The sequence below is a fragment of the Callospermophilus lateralis genome, chromosome 9 (genome assembly GCF_048772815.1).
Source record: "Callospermophilus lateralis isolate mCalLat2 chromosome 9, mCalLat2.hap1, whole genome shotgun sequence".
Taxonomy (NCBI): domain Eukaryota; kingdom Metazoa; phylum Chordata; class Mammalia; order Rodentia; family Sciuridae; genus Callospermophilus; species Callospermophilus lateralis.
Genome location: NC_135313.1, coordinates 107,064,870 through 107,089,609, shown reverse-complemented (window position 1 = coordinate 107,089,609; position 24,740 = coordinate 107,064,870). Strand labels below are relative to the sequence as shown.

At 42.8% G+C, this 24,740-nt stretch overlaps 1 protein-coding gene and 1 pseudogene across 1 annotated transcript in view; one reads left to right on the top strand and one right to left on the bottom strand.

Annotated features, from left to right (window-relative positions):
• The window catches only part of Gpr39 (G protein-coupled receptor 39), a 199,409-nt gene that overhangs the window by 112,140 nt on the left and 62,529 nt on the right, over positions 1–24,740 (bottom strand). The window lies entirely within an intron of this gene.
• Positions 22,920–23,824, top strand: LOC143407171 (mediator of RNA polymerase II transcription subunit 28 pseudogene; annotated as a pseudogene).

Below are 24,740 nucleotides of genomic sequence, written 5' to 3'. Positions count from 1 at the left end.
AAAATGACTTTGGAATAATAATAGTTTGGATATATTGAGTTATATAAAACATATCAAAGTCAATGTCACCTATTTCTGTTTAATTTTTCAATGTGGCTACTAGAAGGTTTTAAATGACACAGGTGGTTTGAATTATATTTGTACCAGTGATCTGGTCTGCAGAATTCATTCAAAAGGCAGTTGTCAGGGATCAGTTAGCAGAAGAAGACTGTCTCTGCAGACCTCTAACAATTCATTAGATGTTGGCCCACCAGAGGACGCAGCTGTCATGAAGCCGGAGAATAGGGCGGGTGAGACAACCCTCAAGGTCCCTCCTCACCAGGTCTCAACCATGCATTATCTGGCAGTGCATGGAGGTTCATCAAGTTGAAGGAAATAAAATTCAATAACAATTTTTATAGCGAGCTGATTTTGCTGTTGCTCATTAGTGGTTGTGAGCTAAATTAATTTGAGCTTGATTGTCCCTTAATTGGAGTGGGACATAAATCCAGCTGAATGTGCTATTACAAATGACACCTTGATCCTGCACAATCTCACACATCTGCATTTACAACATTCTGCATGAGAGGGGAAACCCTAGCTTTCAATAATTATCCTAAATGTAATGATTATTGACCAAGAACATTATAATAAATGGTTTAATGTGCTAGGTCATAATATATTTTTTTCAGTAAAGACATGGATCAAGTCTTCATTAAGATAATATGTTAAAGCCTGATTATTATGACTCAGGAAATTACTGATTATTATTAAAGTGAAGAATATGAGCCATTTATGCCAGTACAGTTATAGTGCAATGATAATTTACCGTTTCCCTCAGAAAGAAAAAAAAAAAGCCCCCCATTGATAAGTCAGTGATGTCAACGGTTTCCATAAACTCCCATGTTTCTGACTTTCTTCAACTAAAGTTTTACCCATAAGTGTTCAACAGATTCTTGTTCTAAGAAAAGAGAGAGACATAAGGAGTAAAGGGCATTAAGACACATTCTTATTTCCGACTCGCCATCTGTGCACAGTGAACAGGTCATCCCATGCCTGAATTTTACCAACTCTTTCAAGAGTTAAAAGCATTGATTTGTAAAACAGAGTGTGTTTAAAGGTAGAAACTGCCTGCAAATTGGGAGAAGAATAATACGATTTGCCTCAACCGCGAAGCAAAAGAATGTATTCGTGTTTAAGCATTTCCTTTGAGCTGAGCCATTTTCTCTCCTCTCTTCGAACAGGAGGGCAATGATTCAGATGAGATAGATTTGGCTGGAATGAGAAGGATCAGATTCTATTTTATGAAATCAATTTTGTCATGATGGAGGAGAACTCCAGTCACATGCTACGCTGGGCACTAGATAAAGGGAATTCAACCAAAATGCTCCCCTGGAATTAAGGGACTTAGAGGACAACTTTGAGACATACATTCCCAGGCATGCAATTTTTAAAGACATAGCCAAGTTTCCCTCCCCTGACTCCTTCACTGTTCCTTCCCACCACCAGCCTCTCCACATCCCAAAAGGTAGTTATTTTATTAGGGTTCTGTTTTTTCTTTTAGAGTTTTTTCTTTCATGACCCATGGAAGTATATATTTTTCCTCTCCTTTTTCCTTTCTTTCTTTTTTTTTTTTTTCCACAAAAGTAGCCAGATCAGACACAATGCGGAGAGTGGGACTTTGATTTTTTCATCTATATTTTGGAGATTTCTGCATTTCAATACAAAGAATATCTGCATTTGTTATAAGCTGCTTCATTTCATCTCATTATACAATTATAAATTAACCAGGTCCTACAGAGGGATACTGCATGATGTTTCATGTTTTGCTATTAATTTATAATAATAATATAGGGACTTTAAGCTAGTACTGGCATCACCCATACGAAGTTATCTTCCTTCCTTCCTTTGGTCCATTCTGCCTTTCTTCCCACTTCCCCTTTTCCCTCTCATCCACCCCCTTCCCTCTCCCTTCTCTTTCTTTCATTCCCACAAACATTCCCTGAGTGTCAGCCCCTCAATCCCAGCATATGCACATTTCAGTATCGAGATCTGTAGAAATGGTCGATGATGCTGAGGATTTCAATCCCCTGAAAACCCACTGGGCAAGAGGTGACCATAGAAGTCAGCCTCCATGGGCTGACCAGGACCCAGGAGGTAGAAACAAAGTGTAGGGATGACAAATGAATAGGTTTTCTTTACTTATTGCAAGGGTTGTGACTGAGTTCCTGTATCCAAAGACAAATCACATGCACATTTACTTAATGCAAGTTTTACATGTCATGGGAATGTTCAGAAATGAAGACCTAAATTCCCAGGAAAGCTAGGTGCTGTGGCACACACCTGTAATTTCACTGACTTGAGTGGCTAAAGTAGGAGGATCGCAAGTTCCAGGTGACTATGAGTAACTTAGTGAGATCCTCAGCAATTTAGCAAGACCCCAAAGCAAAAAAAAAAAAAAAAAAAAAAAAAATTTAAAGGACTGGGAATGTAGCTCAGTGGTAAAGTGCTCCTGGTCTCAATCCCTAGTACACACACACACACACACACACACACAAAATCCTAGAGAAAACTATGAATTTTTATGAAAAATTGTCAGAAATATGATTGTAAAACAGAAGAGTATAAACAAATGGTGATAAACTGGGGGAAGCTTAGCAAGACCTATTTATTCAGATCCTTCTTGTCCCTCTGTGTGACATTTCTTTTCTCCCTATAGGGACAGGACACTTGTCACATGAGGGTCTCCAGGAGAGAAGGAAGTAAGAAGATCAAAGAGTGACCTTTGTAGGTTTAATGGTCTGCCTCAGGAAAGAAGGGGTGAGAAGAATTGTAGCTTCCATGGTCCATTTCAGGAGAGAGGGAGTAGGGGGGAAGAAACTGCTGCTGTGATCTTCTCAATTTCCTTTGGCTTAAAATACTTAAAAATGTCAAGGGACCATATTTGGGGTATCATATACCAATCCCCAGCAAAAGTGAAATGTGGGACAGGTACCTGGGAAGAACCAGTGGGAGGGAGTCAACTGTCAAATATTCAAAAAATACTTATTTATTAAGTGAATACTGTTTGCCAGGCATTGTTTCATCTGCTGAGGACACAGCAATGAATAAGGAAGTCCCAGCCCTGGTAGCTTACATTCTAGTTGGAAACGTGGTCAGTTAATAAGTCCATAAGAGATTGGCTATGTGTTGGTAAGTCAGAAGCTCATATTTGCTCATAGCCACAGCCCACAGGTAGTCACTGTGGCCAGGTGAGAGGCCAGAGGAGTAGCAGGTAGAGACCATGCACCACTTTTCACCAGTGACTTGCCAGAGTCACATGGCAATTACCACCAGATTCACCAGAACTGGCCCAAGAACTGAATGAACTTTATAGGGGGTGAGAATCACCACCACTAGCTACTAGTTAGGGAATGTAGGTTTTCTGGAAATATATTACTATGTTTCTCCCTTTGCATTTCCTCAAAGAAAATGTCTTCAAAATCCATCAGAAGTAACTATTGTGCCTAGAAGGACGACTGATGTGATAAATCTGGAGGATTAAGATTATTATAAAGAGAGAAAAAAAAGGAGTTCTTTGGGTTTTTGTTACCAAAATGGCATAAAAAGACATTAGTCTTGACTGCCAGACATTGTTAAGTAACAAAAGACTTAATTTTTTTTTTCTATGGCATTTATTTAATATGTCCAGAGATGCAATCACAGTGTCATCCACAGAGTAGTGGGTGCCCCTCCACCTGTGCTGGCTAGCCTCTGAGCAAAGTTGCTGTGGAGCAAAAGAAGATGCTTCTGGGAGCCTACAAAGCCTAAATATTCGGGCGGGTGCCAAAGACCTGGGAACTCTGCCTTAAGAAGAGGCGGGGTAGGAGACATGGAGACAAAGTCAGCTTGATGTGGATGAGCCTACAACCACCCAGATCACCCTCTGCTCCAGATGTACAGGAGGAGAACCTCAGCCAATGGGTCCAAGTTAGTCCATAAGCAAGGATGGGGTCTGGGCAGCAGGAGAGGTAGCCAGGAACAGACTCTAGAGTTCTGACATGCCACTATAAGGGGACATGGAGGAAGAGGACAAAGGAAAAAAGACAAAGACGTCAAGATCAGAAGCCATGGTCTGGGACAGAGATTCAGAAGCAGATCCCATTGTGAACAGGCTGACCTAGCACCGACTCTCGCCACTGGAAATGGAAGCTGCCTCCCGTGCCACAGGCCAGTAAGGAATCCCCAGAGGTATCTTGGGCAAAAAGGGAAGGTGGACCACACGTCACCCAAAGAATCTCTTTAAATCAGTCACAACAGAGAACTTTGATTTAATTGAATACTCAAATTGAAAGGAAACTCGCAACCTGGAGAAGACAAAGATGCTAATTGACAAAATTTAGTTTCCCAACTATCCAGAAAGGAAAGAAAAAATAGCAGAGAAATTAATCTACATTTTTTAAACATACCTCAGTATAACGTATGTAGTAACCAGAATCCTCAGATTGCTTCCATTAATCCCTTCCCTCCCTGTATGCACAAGCTGTTCTTTATATGGAGAGGCAGAACCCAGGGGCCCTCGACTCTGCACTAACCTTAGGGGCTTACTTGACCAATGCAGCAGAAGCATTAGCATCTGACTTTCAATGCTTGGTCCTAAGAAGTTCCTCAACTTCTGTCTGGGGGTTGGGCTGCTCACTCCTGGATGCTTTCTTCTTAGAGTCCAACCACATGCCCCATGGAAGCCACATCTAGGTGCAGCCAATGTGATCCAGCCATCTTGGACAGACCAACCCACTGTGCCCTAAGCTGAGCAGCCCCAAATGACTCGCTGGAGTGGCACTGTCCCGCAGAGCCCAGCAACTCACAAAATCATGACAGATAACAAAATGGAGTTGTCACTATGTTTTGGGGGGTGCTTGTTAGGCATCAATAAAAAGTAAGAACATTAACTGACAAATCTAAGTTTCCCAGACACCCACAAGGATAAAGAATAATAAGTACATAGATAGATAGATAGATGATAGATAGATAGATAGATAGATGCATACACGCATGGTTGCATATCTATGTCTGTTAGCTTTCTGTCACTGTAACAAAGACCTGAGATAAATCCACTTATTAGGAGGAAAAAAAATATTTGGGCTCATGGTTTTATCATTCCGTGGTTACATGGCCCCTTTGTCTTTGGGCCTGTGGTGAGACAGTACCTCTTGGCAGAAGTGTGAGTTAGAGGCCTCTGCACCTCACTGCAGCTGGGAACCAAAGAGAAAGATAAGGAAGAGGTGGGGTCCCAATCTCTTCTTCAAGGGCATGCCCCTAATGGCCCAACTTCCTTCCACTAGATTTCGCCCTCTAAAAATCCCACCACCTCCCAACAGCACCAGGCTGGCAAGCAAGCCTTCAGCATGAGAACTTGAGGGACAGTCAAGATCCAAACTGTAACAGTATGTGTGTGTATTAGAGAGTGGCAGAAGGCCAGCATCCAGGCGTAATAGAGGTGGCAGGCATGGACGTATGAGTGTGCTCTGGGTAATTACAGTCATGCCCAGCAGGACCCCACATACAGCAATAGTCCCTTAATAATGCTGCTGGAAGATTTGTATTTCCTAGTGACATCACAGCTGTAGTCGCATGGTAGCATTACTCACGGTTTTGTGGAGGTGCTGCATAAACAGACCTCTTGCACTGTCAGCCGTATAAAGTGCAGTACCTGCAAATATGTGCAGCACATAATACTGGAAAAAATGATAAGAAGTGATTATGTTACTGGCGATTGTATTTATGATGCTGTACTTTTAATCATCACTTTCAGGTATATGCCTATTTATAAAAATGAAAGTTTACTGAAAAGTAGTATGCCCTGTTACTCTGAAGCAGCCCCATACAGCTTGTGTCCATCACGTCTTGATTGCAACAACAGGCCACGTCCAGTGATTGACCTGTACTGCTTTGGTTTGTGTAAGTACACTCTATGATGTTCATACCATAATGAAATCATTTAATGACACATTTCTCAGAATATGTTTCCATTATTAAGCACTGTGTGACTGTATTCTAAGCCAGGCGCTAGTATGTACTTTATATTCATAACTTCACTCAATCTTCACAACAACTTTAATAGGGTGAAAGCTATTGTTAACCCCTTAGTACAGATGAGGCCAGAAAGACTCAGAGAGGTAGGTAACTTGCCTAAGGTTACACAGCTGCTAAAGGGCAGAGAAGGGATTCCCTTGATTCCAAAGCTAAGGTCTCCATTCTCTTCCCTGCCTGAAGTAGTTCCACAAAGACAAATCATAATCACCAACCACAGCCAGACGATATCTCATGGACAGGACTAGGAGAGTTAAGAGGCCATTAGAGAGTGCCAAGGAAAAGGAGGCGAGGCCCTACGCCAGTGTTTTGGGGAACCCTTACTTCTCAATGAGTATCTCTTCTAGAATCTTTTAAATCTTCCCTACTGCTGGCTTCGAATATTGTGCTGAACCAACCCCAGTTAATCTGGCCTTGTTCTCCCAGCAAATGGATCAGTATTTCCCTTAATGATCTGCATGCCTTAGATTGACTTACAGTTTAGCAGCTCTTGTGAAATTTACAGGTACAGAACCACACAGGCAAGAATGAAGAAATATATCATCACCCTGAGTCACATGCTTCATCCTAGGCAGACAGAGGACCAATTTACGGCTTGACACCCTGGAGAGAGGTAAAAGGGAGCCCTCGGGTGAATACAGGACCAGTTCCTTACATATGCAAGGACAGGTGCTTGTTTGGGGATAGGGGACTCAAGATAAGGAAAAATAATGACACTACATACCATGAGAAGTTCACCATGAATCCTGTGCTTTGTGATAAGCACATAGCAGATGGTTCAACATATGGAGTCTATAGGTAGACTATTGCTGGTAGTCTGCGTTTTGAGTGATCTTTTAGTTTGGACTACAATACCTCAGTTTCCTCATCTGTAAAATGGAGATGACATTCATGATGATCCTGTTCATGGAGTAGTCAGGAGGATAAACAGCTGATACTAAGAAATCCTTCATCAGTGATGCCTGGCATGTACTGAGCACTAAATAAGTATTTGCTGCTGTTTTCCAAGACAGCAATTGGGCCCCTTTCTTAACATGCTACTTCAGGAAAAATTAATCACCATTCTCTGAATAGCCAATCCACAAGCTTGTCAGAGGATCCCAGAGCCCTCTCCCAGCTCTACATCTTTTGACCCATGCACCCTACTCAGAATAATAATCTTTCCAGTTGCTTTCAGAATTTTAAAAGGTTTTGTCATTTTTGTTTAGAATCTCCTATAGAACTGATTTTTAAGCTTAAGATTTTCATGCAGGACGGTATAGTATTAAACAGTGAATTAGAAATTTATTTCTAATTGTAATTAGCAATATTCATGATACATAGTTAATTTTTTACTTATTTCCATTTAGTAAGTAATGCACACAGTCTAATTTCCTTGAGATTAATTGTATGAGAAAAACACAATTTGTTGACAATGAATTCCAACAGTGTTATAACTTATCAGATGTGTTTAGAGGAGTGAAAATATATTGAAATGCAGATTGAAGTTTATGTTTTGGTACATCAGAAACAAACCAACCTGACTTTTTCCACATGATGCTAGGAGTTCTTTCAACACATACCTTAAAAGTAAGCTCAGTAATTTTTATAATTTCAGAGTTTTCCTATTAGATGATGAGATAAAAGGATTATGGTTTAGGCTCTACCACTCCCCCCACCCCCACCAGCCTTTTTTAGCATTTCTCTGCAAATAACACATTTTGGATGAAGAAACCCATTATTCCAAATAAATGAAAAGACAAATTGGTCAGAATCATCTAGTTTCTCTTTTTGACATTGGCTTTTGGACTCTGGGAACTACCCTGATGAACTGTGTACCCAGGGCAAGAAAATGAATGGGGTGTGAATTGAGGTAAAGATCCCTCGGAGTCATGGTTGAAGAATTATGCTCCTTGTTCATTTCCTACATTGCCACATCAGTGTTCCTTTACCCATTTCATCAGCTCTATTATGGTAATAAACAAAATAAAACCAAGAACACAAAGAACTAAACTCTACATGGCTGTTGAAACCGTAGGGCAGTCTCTGGGTGGTGGGCTGACCCAGTTCTCTCCCCTTTCTTGCTTACAATTCTCGGGAATGACGATGATGTGCTGGGAAGGCAATGTTCTGAGATACTGAGGGACTGGCTGGAACAGCACAGCCTCTATTCCAGGCCCAGCCCACCCCCAGAAACAGGATGTTCCTCCACAGCTTAGCCCAGTGAGTCTGCCAGTCTCCAGGGTATCAGGCGGAGACCTGGAGGTGAAAGAGGATACATCCTCCTATTGAATGAAACATGGTGAAATCGGGGGGTAGAATCAGTTTTCTGCTCAGTAGTTTCTAGCTCCAGCCTCCTCCTTGCACAGTAGGATCACTTTGAATTTCTGTGAAGCCTGTCCCTCTGTGTCTGCCTCTCTTTCTCTTGGGAGATTAAGGAACCTGTGGGTTTAATGAGTAGTCCAAGCACCCAGAATTCTGCATCCTAAATGCCCTGGGCCTCCTGGTCTAAGCAAGAGACTTGGGGACAGTGGGAACATAAGGTTGTGGTGGGCTTCACTCTATGACCGGTCCTCCCTTGTCAGCATTTCTGTTGGTAAAATGGTCTTATGTTATCAATCTGAACCAGAAGCCTTCAGCTCATGTTCCAGCCACTGATAGCAGATGACAGCCCCCATGTGCTCATCACCCTCTGTGACAAGTGACTGCTAAGTGCTCTAAACAGTAGCTGATTAGAGATATGATTTTTAGTGAACTTAACAAGCGGAAAAAAAAAAAAAAATCTCCTCTGGCTGGAGGGTCCCAATTAAATGCTTAGAAATATTTACTGTCCAAATGGGTGGCTTCCAGTCTTGGCAGAGGAAATCTGCATTCTCTCATTAGGAAAATTGTTTAGACCCTGAACATTCAGTCTTCAATTCTCAGAAGGCTATGGGGACTCAGACAAGAACTCAGAAGAATTCTGTTTGGCCAAAAAGCACACTGTACATGATTTTTGCAGAGCACAGAGGAAAGGAGCAGAGTGTCTTTCATAGCCCAGTGATAAGTCTCTGGAGTGAGACTGTTTTGTGGCTGACCTTTGTCCCTGGCTCCTGGGAGGGAGTCTCTATAGCCCTGGAATTCCCCCAAGTAACAGGAGAGTCTTTGTTCTTCAAGGTGGGCCCCTCAGACCCACCTTACTAAGGAAGTAGCTCTTAATGGATCCCTATATGGTTTCAGAATTGGGGCTGGCCATGCCAGAAAGACCAACCCGGGGGTTAGAGAGTTGAGTCACTGAGTCTTCTGTTATCAATCTGAACCACCAACCTTGGGAAAGAAATTGGAAGTGAGAGATTGAGTTGTATCAAGTGGCAGATGATTCACTCAATCCTGCCTACCTAATGAAGCCCCAATAAAAATGCGGTATAACAAATCTCACTGGAGATCCCAGGTGTGTTGTGTGGGGGAGGGTGACATGATCTAAGGGCATGGAAGCTTTGTGATTGGGACAGTCTCAGATATCACCTGTGCTTCTCTTCTTTATAAGAAAGCTGGAATCATAAACAGTGCTTTCCTATGTTCTGTGGGCTGTTCTAGTAACACCTAAATTATACTGACAATTGTTCAGAGGTGCAGGCTGCCTGGGGCGCCCCTCCCCCCAACCTTATGGCTGGATCTGGAGCAAGGTCAGCTCTGTGGGGGACTGTGCCTTTAACTTGTGAAATTTGACCTAATTCCAGGAAGCAAGAGAATCAATCACACACAAACTGCTGGAGTTCAAACCCTGACCCTGGGGCTGTGAGCTATTCCATCTATTGGGGCAAGTTCTTATCCTATCCAATCCGTACCCAGTACCAATACCTAAATAAAGAAGAAAACTCATATGACATGCTCAGACCAGTACTGACAGCAGGAGTCCTTCATAAATGTCCCCATTACTACTGAGAACTATGCACTCCCAGCTCCTGCCCTTGTCCTTCTGAAGGCCTTTGCTCTCTTTTAAGGTCTTCTCCAACATGGAATTCTCTAGACTGCCCTATATCTTTGCTCATTCACTGAGCACTGCCTGATATGACTCCTTGGTTATTTTTATGCAAAGAAGAGTATTTCCTATTTACATTCTTGTTTATTAGCATTTCATATGGAAACAGCTGGGCAGATGTTCACCATGTTTGAAGACATGTTGGAATGATCTGACTCCAATAGAAAAGGCAATGTACTCAAAATCTTCTTTGGGGTATCACCAGAACACCCCACTGCTTTTCTTCTGCACCAAGAAAACATTATCCTAAACACTCCAAAAAATGAACTCAGAATTTTTAGCTACGTTAAAACTTTGTGGGTGTGACAGGGAGCACCAAATGTTCATTGATTCTTGTAAGTCATTACTTTTTAATTCTGCTTTATGGTGGAAACACAAAATATGTCACACAAAATGCTATTAGCAAGAGCCAAAATTGAGATGGGTGGGTGCTTTCTACATCAGTTTGAGAAGCATCTCTGTATGGGAAAGACAGACTTCTCTGAGGTGAATAAAGGGTGCTCCCACCAAGAGTGTTTCATAGCTAGCCAGGATAGATGTTCTCTCTTGAGGACTGTAAGCCCAAAGAACATTTGAACATCCCCCAAACAGGCCAGCAGCATCCAGAACTTCTGGATCTTCGGGCCAAGAAGCTGAGTAACAAATGACTTTTTGAAACATCTTGCTGTCTTTCACAAGTAATGGAAATTAAATTTCCTTAGGAGAATTTTGTTGCCAATCAGGAGATAATTAAATGCATATTTAGATACCCAGGCAAGAGGAAACAAATGATGGCTTTAGACTCCCAGTTGCTAAAGAATCATATGTCAGTGTACTATAAAAACCTGGACACAATCCTAGGCCCTGTACTGTTAGCATAGTGGAAGCATGAACCCAGAGTGACACTGAGCCATGATGATGTTGGGTTAGACTCACTATTAGGACTGGAATCCAGGTGGTTCTCCACATACAGCTGTGAGTCTCAGCAGGGCATGGTTTGCAGGATTGAACATATTCACTGAATACTGTTGATCCCTTCAAACCACTCTCTTCTCTTTTAGACATTCACATACAGGATCTGTTTCTCCATAACCATCAGGAAGTCATTAGGGGAGACTCTCCAAATACAGGGGATAGATGTGTTTGAGCTCCTTCTCCTTGGGCAGATTCCAGGTGAGTTGGAGCAGGGATCTGTCCATATGCTCTCCAGACTACGTGTTATAAGTAGGGTGTTAGGAAGAGCTTTGTTCCAAAGTGGGAGGTAATGATGACTCTTAAATGATTACGGCAATTATGTACAAGTCCTATTTGAGCCAACATCTGCCTTTTTATTCTTTTCATAATAATACATGGACAAGAGAGGTGTTCTGATTTGGATCTGGAATGTTCCGGAAAAGCTCATGTGTTGGAAGCATGGTCCCCAGTACAGTAAGGTTCAGAGGTGGGGCTTTTAGACAATAATTAGGGTTCTGACCTCATTAGTGGATTCATCCAACTGCTGTATTAATCCACTGATAGCTGAATAAATGGACCACTGGGCAGTAACTGGAGGCAAGTGGGGCATGGCTGGAAGAGGGGGGCTTCTTGAGGTGTGGCCTTGAACTATCTCTGTCTCTAGCTCCTCACACTCTCTCTGCTTCCCAGCTATCATGAGCTGAGCATCTTTCTTCAGTCACGATGTTGTGTCTCAACCTCAGGCCCAGAACAAAGGAGTAGCCCAGCCATGGACTGAGACCTCTGAAACCATAAGCACAAAAGAAAAATTTCCTCCTTTAAGTTGTTTGTGTCAGGTATTTTGGTCACAGTGACAAAAAGCTGACTAACACAAAAGATAAAAAAAAAAAAGGGGGGGGGGAGTCCAGAAACAGATCCTCTGCTGTTCATTTGGGCTGGCTTAAGAGTTCTTCCTGAAGCTTCTGAAAGTCACAAGAGATCTTAACATTCTCTTCCAGGTGTCCACACCTTTATTCTGTTGGCCTCCCCCACCTAAACAAAACCCACTCTTCCTCTCACGTTCAATCTTCACATGGGCCAATGAGGGTAAGTGAGGATGGGGAATGTCTTAGAGGGAGGGTGAGGAGGACGCATGGTAACCTTGGGGAAATCAAGACAATTTTCCCCTTACTTGAGGGTGCCCATTTTAGTGACTCCCTATTGGCTCTTTGGGATTCACATACAAATGACATGTAGATCACCTTGTTCAGCTGGCCACACGGACCTCAGGATGTGTTCCTCTGAAAAGTCCTGGGACCACTGGCTTAAAAGTCCAGCTTTGAAAGAGACACACAAATAAGGATGTCACCAGATAATTGTTCCTGTCAGGATGGCAAATTTTCACTGTGGCTGCATAAATATGGAAGAAAAATTTAGAAACCAAACAGATATTTTAAAAATCAGTGCAATCAGCTTCTTTCCCTTCTTGCCTTTGACATTGTCCTGTGCTGTTCCACACTCAAGGAACCTGCATATTACTCTGACACCATGGAGCTGTCAGACCTCCCTAAATCAATTCATCAAGGCTGCTAATGGCTCCTGGCACCGGGTGTGCGGGCCATATTGCTGCGATTCAGGAGCCCCGGCAGCCCAACGACACAGGACAAAGTGGAGCTGATGAGAACTCGCATCGAATTTGCATATATTTGCACAGCATGTCAGAAATACTTCTAATCTCAAACAGACCCTGAGCTGAGGTGAACTGGAGAGAAAGCAAAAAGGTTTGGTAGAGGAGATGATGGAGCTTGGCCAGTACCTAAAATCTCTTTTGCAAATGAGATCTACACTTCCATTCTAATCACCTTGCTGGGCGATTACTAGTTTAAAAAAAAAAAAAAATTATCACTGGGTTATTTTTTTCAGGCTGCCACCTCATTTTAAGGTGACCGAATTTTTTTTTTTTTTCCACTGTGTGCTTCATTTAGCAGCCAAGGGAGTTCTGATGAACAGATTTTCCTGCTGGAGGCTAACGTGTCTTCACATGCCTGAGTAAATAACAAGTAATTATTGGTTCCATATAGGAAATTTACAATACTCTCCTCTGTTATTAACCTGTCGAGCAGGAATGATCAGCAAACCCGCTGAGCCAGACCTTCCCCTTGTTTTCTGAAACCAAGGGGCATAAACCAAAATGTTTCGAGAGGGGAGAAAAGAAAGGCAAGCGAAACGGCGTCCGGACTCTGCACACCATCTGCACTTGCATAGATCACTAATGGGGAATAATTATATCGCTCCTGCAGCCCAATAGCTTCGAGTCTCTGGAAGCGAGGCTGGTTTCCCAGGCCTTCCCAGCGGCTGTTGTCTGGCAGGAGTGAAAATTGGAAGTCCGGAACCTCAATGGCTCATTAAAAGAACCTTGAAAAAGAGACTTGCTCTTTGAATCTTAAAGACGGTAATGGGTAACCCAGCAGGCTGAACAGAGAAAGCTTTTCCTTGTCCCTAAATTAATTTTCAGTGGCTAGAGACCCAAGAGGAGCAGAGCCTTTAAAGGTGAGACTCAAGAAGGGGAGGGAGGGGGAGGAGAGGAAGAAAATACATGCTCTAGCCAGATACTGATAAAACTTCTCCAAGTCTGCTCCTGGGGAGAAGCACTCACCAGCTGCTCCCTGGCAGGAAATTTAAAACTGTCAAGAAGTTCCATTTATTGCTGGCTGATGAGTCTGCAAGGAAGGGATGCTTCGTGTGCTTTAGAATTTCAATCCAGCCATTCCTCTCTGCTGCCGAGGTCAGCGAAGAAGGCAGATCAAAATGGGTGGAATGACCACACTTATCCGAAAAGTTTGGCCAGAAAAGGCAGGTGAAGCAAACGAGCAAGGTAGAACAGGCTTCATCACGTTCTGACCTTGGCAAAGATCCCCCTCCACCGGGGACATCCACACTGAGTTCCATAAACGGACAGCCAATAGCTAGCATCTCCTCTCCAGCAAAGGTTAACCCGGATGTCCAGCCACTCACCCCTTAACTACTGCCACTCTCAACTCTTTGACAAACATAATGTGCACTTGCTCTCCTAAGATCCTAAATCTTTTCCAAGACGGAATTCATCCCAAGTCCTCCCTGAGGCCTTCTAGAACATGCCAATACATATGATAATCTCTCTTTTCTTGATACCCCGTCGTACATCCCTACCAGAACCACCCATGATGACACAAACTCCTGTATGTCCTTGTTAAAACATTCTCTTCCAAGTGTCCAATTTGTCTCTAACAAGGCTGAAATCTCTGGAAACCTCCCAGGACTGTGGATCACATACCATCTCTCCCATACTCTTGGGGTACCCCCTTTACCTATTTCACTTTCCTGAAGTCCCCAAAACCAATTCCATACAACATTTTCCCATTTACCATCCTATCTTTCGCATGATTAATGTAGACCTTCACTTGGTTCCAAAAAGCATTTGAAGAAACTTGGAATAATGCGTTAGGGATAAGAAAAATAAATGGAAGGAAATGAGGAAATCAGGTGAGGATAGATAAGCTGAAGTTAGGGAAATGTGGAATGAATTCACACAAAAAGATGTGCCTACGTGTTTTATCACCTGCTACAAATGGGATGCCAACCTGGCTTAGTTTCTTGTGACCAAAACCATAGAAAGAAACATAAAACGAGGCCCCTGTGATAGAAGCAATTCTACTGTTCAGGAAAGGCCCTGTCATGCCTGGGATGAAGCCTAATGAAAGTTTCTCCTCTGGATTCCATACTGGGAGCCCTGGGTGTTAGACTGATACAGTGAGCAACAGAAATCAATGCCCATGTGACAACAAGCATCTTTTCATAGCGAGAAAAACAAGATAGAATAGAGGCCTGCCTTCATGGATCTTGGATTTTACTAGAGGAGAGGTGGGCAAAAATATACTCATGTCACACTGGTTTACTGGAGAGACTAGAGATGTAGCTGATATAGAGTATACAGAAGGAAATGTCCCTCAGAGGGATGCATAAGTCAGGTAAAGACTTGGGTTATTTTTGTAACATCCTCTGGTCTGGTCAGTGAATCTAAAAGCTACTTCAGGAAAGGCATGATCAAATCTCTTGAAAGAATTCCCTATATCCTCCACTGCTTCCAACTTGCCTCCTGCTCCTCTCCCTCCAAAGAAACAACATGAGCCAGGGGACCATGGCCAGGTTGCCACTAGAAACGTTTCCAGTCCTTAATGGACTGGCACTGATGCATGTATTTCTATGGATTGTTCCCTACCTGGAATTCCTTCCTTCTTTCATTTCATCAGCACCAACACCAACACCCCACACCATTTGTTCCTGGTTTTCCTCCTCCCTCTCCACTCCTTTCTCCGTTAGTTCTATAGCCTGATCTTTAAATCGCTTCTTGAATGGCAATCTTCTCTGGGATGCTGAGCCCTCTGCTCATCTCATTCAACAATCTCTCTTTGTGATTCAGCACACCTGAGATCCCTGCAAATGACTCCCATGTCCACTTAACTAAGTCTCTACCACTCTGCTCAAACGGAGGCCTGTAAAGCCCCCTGCCTTCTGGAGAACTCCACACGGCTATCTCATAGGTAAATCCCACTCAACACACTCCAGATTTTTCCTTTCCAATTCATGTCTCTCCCACATTCCCGATGCTCCTGTGGCCACCACCTACCTGCCAAATCAGAAACTTGGGACTCATCCTCCACTCCTCTTTCTTCTCTCATACCCAGTCCCGTTCATTCCACCTTCTACATATACCTCTTATTGGCTACTTTTTCTCCATACCTACTGATAAAAGTTAGTAATCAATGTTTGTTGAGCACTTATGTGCCAGACACTGTCCTAAGTGCTCTAGACTTTACACATACGTGTTGTATAAACCTTTCAAGACTGGACAGAGTCAGTGTCATCAGTATCTGCATGTCACAGGAGAAGGAATGGAAGCACAGAGAAGTTGTGTGGCTAATCCCAGGTATCACAGCAAGGAAATGTGAAGGGAGGATTCAAATCCAGGCAGTTTCTGACTTTGGAGTCCACATACCACTGATGCCTCTGACTCCTTTTCACTCCAGTTGCTACAAATGTTTCCTAATTAATCTTCTTGCCTACAGCCCTGCCCCTTCTCTCCATTGCTGCCCCTCAGTGGTTTCTATTGAGAAACTCAAATCTGATCTGAGCACCCTTTGCTTAAAACTCTTCCATGCTTTCCTCTATGCTGGCAGCATAAAATTCAAGCTCTTGGTCATTTCACGCCACCAACCCAAACCTCCTCGTCCACCTGCGCCTACACCGTGGGAAACTGTGCCAAGATTTCTGGGCAACACAAAATGTGGTTCCAGTCATTAAGAAGGTGTTGAAAAAAGTGAGCAAGTGAGATTTACAAATGAAGAGTCAAACTCAAGAATTTAGCCTGAGATTACAATTTAAAGAAAGAGGACGCAGGCTGTATAACTTAATGGTAAAGAGAGCAGACTTTCGAGCCAGATTTTTAATAGACACAGACTTGTCTCTCCAACAAGAATTTTTTTTTTTTTTTTTCATCCCGAGCTAGGCGCTTGTGAATGATCAGTTCAATCCTGGTATAGTTTGAAAGATACTTTAATATTCCCGTACTGTTCCAGTTCAATACTTTTAGAAAATGAATAGTCTTGGTTCTGGTTCAAACTGGCTTACGAGGTGTTGCTGTTTTGAAAAGTCCTTGCTTCAGTGCTCAGCTCTGTGAGGGGGAGAAAAGATTAATTTGGGGCTCAGCTTGGTTCAAGGTTCACAAATTAGAGCAGTTCCTTCCATTTGTGGGTCACACTTGGGCTGATGCCCCAGCTATAAATTCAGCTCCAGTTGATGTGGTCTTTCCCTCCATGGGGCCCACGCAGCTCCCTTGGCCCTCACACAGTTATCACGACCTCCCTCCAATGGCAGATATCTATACACAGCAGTGCCTTAGGGTAGCCTGACTCGGGGTCTAAGGTTAGGGCAGTTTTTCCTTGGCTGAGGGCGGCTGTAGGAAGGAAACTCACCTATTCCCTAGAAATGCTCACTCCCTCGCCTCATACAAGCTATGCTCATCTCACCTGGGCTCCAAGGCCTCCCATGGTCATCCCTAAATTGGCCTCCATTCTGCTTCCCATATTCATATCCCCATCCCTTTCCCCCTGCTTTGCTCTTCTTTATGGCATTGATTAGCAAATGGCATCCTTGCAATACTGATTTGTTATTTTCCCAACTAGACTGTCAGTGCTACAAGATCGGGGATTCTTATTCATCTTTTTCATTATTATATCCCACCCCCATTTACTGTCTAGAATATAGTGGAAGTTCATTCAATATATATTAAATACTGAATGAAACATCTGTTAGTTAGCTTTCTGTTGCTATGACAAAAATAACTGAGACAAGCATCTTATAAGGAGGAAAGGTGTATTTCGGCACATGGCTTCAGAGGTTTCTGGTCAGTCACTTGGCTTGGTTGCTTTGGGCTTGTGTTGGCATAATACCTCATGATACCAGAGATGTGTAGTGGAGGAGACCAGTTCACCTCATGGCAGCTGGAAAGCAAAGAGAGAGGGAAGAAGGGGCAAAGGTCCTAATATCCCCTCCAAGGACACACCCCCAGTGACCTAACTTCCTTCCACTAGGCCTCACCTCCACCACCTCCTAGTAGTGCCACAGGCTGGGGATCAAGCCTTCAATACACGGGCCTCTGGGGAACATTAAAATCCAAACTATAGCACTCCCTTGGTGTAAATACAGAGCAAATGGCTAAAGATATCTCAAGAAAAGCAGGATGTGGCCTAACACCTGTATTTCCTTACATTGTCAAGGATCTCTCATCCTTAGTGGGTTTTCTCCTTCTACTGTATTCCCTTCCTCCCCCCCTTCCTTTCCATCTTACGCTGTCTTCAAACACTAGTACAAAGAAAAGTATATGTGCATTAATGCGCTGCCTCCTTCCCTTCCAAACTTCTTCCGCCCCCCCCCCCTCATTAGAGATGAGTTTCTTTTGCTCTGTTAAGCAGAAAGGCCGCTGTGCTCCAAATGAGCTGGGCTCTTGGCAGAACAAGGCAGTCTTCTGCATACTTGCACAGGAGGCAGGGAGAAGAGAGGCAAGCAGGGAGATAGAAGCCAGGTACCCAGAGGGCCACAGGGGGAGGCGCACAGCTCACCACGATGCTCACAGGGGACTCGGCAGAGCTGACCCATTTCCTACAAGCTTCTGGGCCTGCGTCCAAAGCCCACTGTGGGTTTGAGCCCATCCTCCTCTCGGAAGTAGCTTTTCAGTGACTAGTTAAGGATTACAATTTGCATTTACATCAAAAATAATAAAGTATGTAGCCCTCCAAACTTGGCGACTTTTTGGCACTGCAGTGCATCAATAGAAGAAAAAGGAAAGGATTAGAATAAAGATTTGGTCTACCTAATATCAATACTCTATTTAATTGGTCCAACAAATGTGTCCCTCCCCGTCCTTGTCCCCATCCCTAGTCACACATATCTTTTTCTCCTTCCCAGGACATACCGTCCACAGTGATTGTCCCAAGTCAAGTCCATGGAGCTGTCTAAGGGCTCATTGAAAAGTTCTCTGGGCAAAGAATAGAGTCCCATAATCAAAAAAGTCCAGGAGAAAGAAGTAATCAAACTTATGTGTCTACCATTGAGTCTCCCTGCTGGTTAATATGGAAAGCAAATAGGACCTTAAAATGGGCTGATTTTTAGAAAGCTACACACAGTTGTAATCCAAATACTTTTATTATTTTTGTCTTCAGGATTGTACTTTCTCTGGGATATGTCTAGGAATAGACTTTCAAATTTGGTCTTCTTGAGAACTAATGTACTTCCCGAACCTACTTATTAATCTCATTAGTTTGGGAAAGTTTCAATCACTATTTCTTTGAGCACTGTCTCTTTCCCAGTATTCTCTTTTGTTCCTATGAAATGATCACTAGGTATCTGTAGACCTTCCCATTCTGTCGTCCTTGTAATTTCTCTTCCATGTTTTCATCTCTTTGCCTCTATGAACTGCTTTATGAATATTTTCCTTAGATTCATTCCAATTTACTAATTTATTTTTAATTTGTGTCTAACTGGTTGTTGCATCTATTAAATTTTTACTTAAAAGAGTTTGACTATTCTAATTTTCATTTCTAACATTTTGTTATGATTTGAATCTGGGGTGTATCCTGGACACTCATGTGTTGAATGTCTGGTTCCCCAGTGCAGCAATGTCTAGAGGTATGGCTTTTGGGAAGTTAATTGAATCATGAGGACTTTGACCTCATCAGTGGATTAATAATGTGAGGGCATTATTGGGAACTGTAGGAAGTGGGATCTGGCTAAAGGAAGTAGGTCACCGGGGATATGCATTTGGAGGCCCTGGGTCCCTTTCTCCCTGAGCAGCTGTCCTCCACGAGGACCTTCCACCACAAGGTTCTTTCTGTCTCAACTCAGGCTGAAAGTAATAGAGCCAGATGAGCATCGACTGAAACTCCTAAAACAGGGAGCCAAAACGAATCTTTCCCCTTCTATGTTTTTTTTTTTTTTTCTCATGTATTTGTTTCAGGGACAAAAAGCTTTGACACAAATTTTAATTTTGTTCTTTGTCAAATCATTCTGACCACTCAAAATATTATGTTCCTCTCTTATTTTCAAAGTTTCCTTATTTTTAAAAACATATTAAACCTAATTATAATCTGTGTTTTCTAATGCCAAATGTCTGTTGTTTTTCAGGCTCTCGTTATTAGTGCTTTGTTTCCACGTGTGGTTTTATAAATATTCACCCAAATTATAAACTCGTTTTCCCCCCAAACTTAATCAGTGCAAATTGCTCGATGCCTGAGTTACAGATGAGTTCCTCTACAGAAGACATGTTTCCTTCTCCCTGGAGAATCAGGCACAACCAACCTGGACTTTACATTAAGACTCAACCTTCCAGGGGTTTCTTGGACCACCCATACAGTGTGAATTTAAGCTGCAAAACTAGGTACAGGTGTATAGACTCTTATGGGAAAATCAATCTCTTCCATTCTTAGAACCCAGGTTTAGACAGACAGTTTTGTCATTCTCTGAAGTTTATGACTTCTCAGCCTTACTCTGAGTAATTTGGGGTCCTAACCATGTGGTTTGAGATAGTGGACTCTCTAAATAGACTTCCCATTTTGGAAAAACCAACTGGACTTCCTAGATATCTGTAGACCTTCCCATATGGAACTTCTTCATCTCTTTCTTATGACTGTACAAACCAATGGTCAAGTTCACCTAAACTGAGTTTCTTTACTTTTTGCCAACTCCTTGTGCCTTTTTCAATGATATTAAGTAGCTTAACCGGCATTTTTCACTTCTTTTAAGCATGAAAAATGTTATGAGGGTTTCTTATCTGCCAAACAACTAGATATAAAAGACTCAGAATTCCCTTTACCATGCAACCCCAGGTATATATTAGCATCTTTCAGTGGGCACAGGCATGTTCTTTGGACACTGGTCTTTAGTGTTAGCCATGTGTCTACATGTCTATATCTTTTTTTTTTCAAGAAAAAGGAAAAAGAAGTTTTATTGCTTTGCGAGCAAAGGAGAAACACAGGGGATTTCTGTCCCAATGACTGTAATTCTGCCTATCAGCAGGAACAAGGGGCTTTTAAAGAGGTGACTCAAAGGCTATATTTCATGTGTTCTCTGTGGAGTTGCAATTCACTTGTTAATTTGGGAGACAGTCATTTTTGAGGTCTTCAGGCACTGTCCACAAAGTTCTCAAAGTAGGTACCCAGGGACAGATAAGTCTGTGTAGGATGGGGAAGAAAGGTAATTCTATTTCCCAGAGATTAGGGAGGCAAAGATTAGGGAGGAGCAGGGAGAGAGGAAGAGAAAGAAACATATCCATATTAAAAATAAGTTGCAATGGCAGAGCAGCAAGGGCTATATTCAAACCATAAAGTGAACCACTGTTATATTTCTCCACTGTCAATTTCTACATTTCATTTCTATAAAATGGGCGAGGACTGCTCTGATGCTGGATGCCCTTAACTGTCCACACCCTAACTGATAAGGAACAAGGACTTTGGGTTACTTCCCCCAACTTTGTCCCCTTTCAGCAGAAAGCAGTTTGGAGATGTCATTGCCACATGTCCATATCTAGTGCAACACATCAGTGACAATGTGAAGGTGAACTGCACTAAAACATAAACTTTAAGCTTCAGAAACTTGTCTACACAAGACTGAATTTGGATCATTTCAGGCAGGATCCAGGGTCTGCATTATATTATACACTCAGTTCCATGGGGTTAAGCATATGAGGTTGAGTGGAGACCTCCCCATCCAGACCAGGGTAAACTCCTATGCTATAATCCTTCAGCCAATAAGAGGGAAACTGGCATACTATTTGAATTCCCAAGAGGGAATATTCCCATTTACTTCCAATCAGACAGAGAGGTTGATTTTTTTACTAGGGCCTGCTCTCTGAATGTAGGCATCCCTAAGGCTGGTGCCCTGTGCTCTGGGACAGAATGCAATGCCAAAATACTCAGCATAAATCTGGATGCAGTTTAAAACATTTGATGATATCCAATGTAGGTGCAGACTGAAGAGGAACTGCATACTGGGGTAGAATGATGCCCTCAATGGTTGAGGGTTAAACATCTTTGTAAGTGACAGGACTAGCCTGTTATCAGGGTCTGGAATAACACTAAAAGACTGGCATTAACACTGTAATTAGGAGATCAGCATTGTCAATCACAAGAACTGGAGTTAGACTTCATTCAGGAAATGAAGGGGTACTGCAGCACTCCATAATCCCATGGAAGTGAAAGCAACCTACAGGGCTGCCCGCACTCCCCAACTTTGTGCCTTGCACCAACCCGTCACTGATGAGACAAAATGAACGTGATAAGATGTGGGCCAGAACCCGTGGTACGCATGGATGTGAACTGACCTTGTGTTCAACTGCTCCAACTGGCCCAACACTAATTATCTTTCCTAAATATACATCACTGAACAACAACAACAACAAAAAAATACCAATAACAATAGTAATTGATATATCCTGCCTGTGACTTCTGTGTCCAGTATTTGTCTGAACATTTCTAATCTTCATGACAATGCTTTGTGGTGATATTATTTTCTCCATTTTCTAGGAAAAAAAAAAAAAACCTGAGTCACAAAGTGCTTAGAAACACTCTCAAGGTTATACAGCCAGTGCATGGCAGATATTTGAACATGGGTAATCAGGCTCTTGAATCTGTACTTTCCATTGCTTGGGTATATTGCAATGCACTGTGCAATATTATTGCAGTACTAAATGTTGTAAGATTACCTTGTATGTTAGTTTAAATAGTCACTAAACACACTTTAAGTACTTCCTTTTATAGAAATTGGCATTGTTATAAACTATTTTGGCTCCATCTGATTTGTAAACTACTAGTAAAGAATTAAGGTTAATAAAATCAGGAGCCTTGAAAATGTAGCTTCATGGGTACCAAAAAAACTGTTAATAATCTGGTATCAGATTGTTTATTGTTTCCATTGCTTTTATGTAGGAATGTAGATCAATAGCTAGTGCAATCTCCAAAGATGGGCGCCATAATTACCCTCTTCTCAGGGCCTCTTCCAACAACACCTAGAGTTTATTTTCCCCTCCCTTTGAATCTGGGCTGGCTTTTTACTTGCTTTGGTCCATATAATTTGGTAGCAGTGATGCTTTACCAGTTCAAATTCTATTAAACCCAAGAAATTTCACTTTTGTGCTCTTTGAAGCCAGCTACCCTCTAGGAAACCCAACCAGGCTTACTCCACCATGCGGTGAGGTAGGCCAAGCTTGTCATGTGGAGAAGACTCAGGGAGGTGCTCCAAGGAACCTCCATCCTAGCCCTGCTGCTCCCTAACTTCATCCCAGAGGCACCACAATGGGGCACAAAAAAAACACCAAGTAAGCCCTGCCCAGACTATAAAATCAAGAGGAATAGGCAGTGGGCGGCGACCCGCCACCCCAGACATGGCGGCTCCGCTGGGTGGGATGTTCTCGGGGCAGCCGCCGGGCCCTCCACAACCCCCGCCGGGACTCCCGGGCCAGGCTTCGCTTCTTCAGGCAGCGCCTGGCGCGCCGAGGACTTCTAGCAGCACCTTGGTGGACGAGCTGGAGTCGAGTCAGGATTATGTCAATGGCACCGATCAGGAAGAAATTCGAACTGGTGTTGATCAGTGTATCCAGAAGTTTCTGGATATTGCAAGACAGACAGAATGCTTTTTTCTACAAAAAAGATTGCAGTTGTCTGTTCAGAAACCTGAGCAAGTTATCAAAGAGGACGTCTCAGAACTAAGGAATGAGTTGCAGCGGAAAGATGCGCTGGTGCAGAAGCACTTGACAAAGCTGAGGCATTGGCAGCAGGTGCTGGAGGACATCAATGTGCAGCACAAAAAGCCAGCTGAGGTCCCTCAGGGCTCCTTGGCCTACCTGGAGCAGGCATCTGCCAACATCCCTGCGCCTATGAAGCAGACCTGAGAGAGGTCTGGCCTACAAGATAGCCTCCTGCAGACAGTTCCTCCAGACCTCTCTGTGTGGACGTGGCATTTTAGAACAGCTATTTGCTAGAGAATGAGTTGGTGTTAATTTTATCTCCACCTAAAAATTTCCCCAATTTTTATGAGCTGTTAATTACTTAGTACTTTATAAAGTGCTTGGTAGACAAAGTGAGGTTTTGTTTTGTTTGTTTTGTCTGTAGCAAAGTTTAGACTATTAGTTTTCCACAGATTTTATTTTCTTGGCTTTTTGCTTGTTTTTAAAATTTTAGGTAGATTATATATAGTCCCCCCCCCCCCAGTTGTTAGTTTGTTATGATCTGAGGGGGAAAATTAAAGTACTCCTAGAATGAGGGGAGAAGGAATTTGGTTTTTGGTTTTTTATGATTACTACATATCCATGGTAGTAGAGAAAAATACGTAAATTTGCTATCTCAAGACTTTGAACTACCTCAAGAAGAGGAATCTAATGCTACATTTGTAATGCTTCCATAGCAGTACAGAGTGCAGATATTTTGTAAATATGTCAGAAAAAAAAGGTTCAAGTATGCTAGATTAGCAGAGATCCTTAAGTTGATGCTGCCTTTTGTTTGGGTGAGTGTATGTGTTGTGCGGTGTTTGCTGTGTTGAGGGAGCTGTGTTGGGAGCACGACATGCTGGGGGCCTCGTAGTAATGAACCAGTGTGAGTAACAGCAGACTCAGTCTCCCTAGCGTGACAGCTGGGACACAAGTGATGGACAAGGGGTCAAAGCTTGGTCTGATTCTTTTTCTTTTGAGTTTTGTTTTGTTTGCTTGTGTTTTTATTTTACTTTTTGGAGAAAAGGCAGTTTACATGAAGGAAGGTTCTTGTTCAGTGGATTTGATTCCAAGAGCCTAGGGCTTTGGGGTGGAGGTGACCTGCAGAGTGATCCCCAGCTCCTTCACCTCCACAGAGAGCATGTGGATCCTCTGTGGGGAAGGTATTTTGCCCTCTTGTCAGAAGAGGTTTTCTATTCTCTGTTTTACGCAACTCTTAGATTATCTCTCTCAGCCAGTACAAACACTCCTCTGTTTTCTGAATAGTCAGTAGGTCTGTGGCTGTGTCTTGGTTCATTTTGTCCTTTCCAACCCTGAAGATCCCTCCCCATGCGCCTCGATATCCACTCATGTTCCTGGTGTGGCCTGGATGCCACCTGGTCCACAAAGCCTCCACTCCATTCCAGGGAACAGGGCTTTTATTCCTTCCACTGTCTTGTGGGTTAGTGAATGGTATCTTTTTTGTGCCCCTTGCTGCATTGTAGG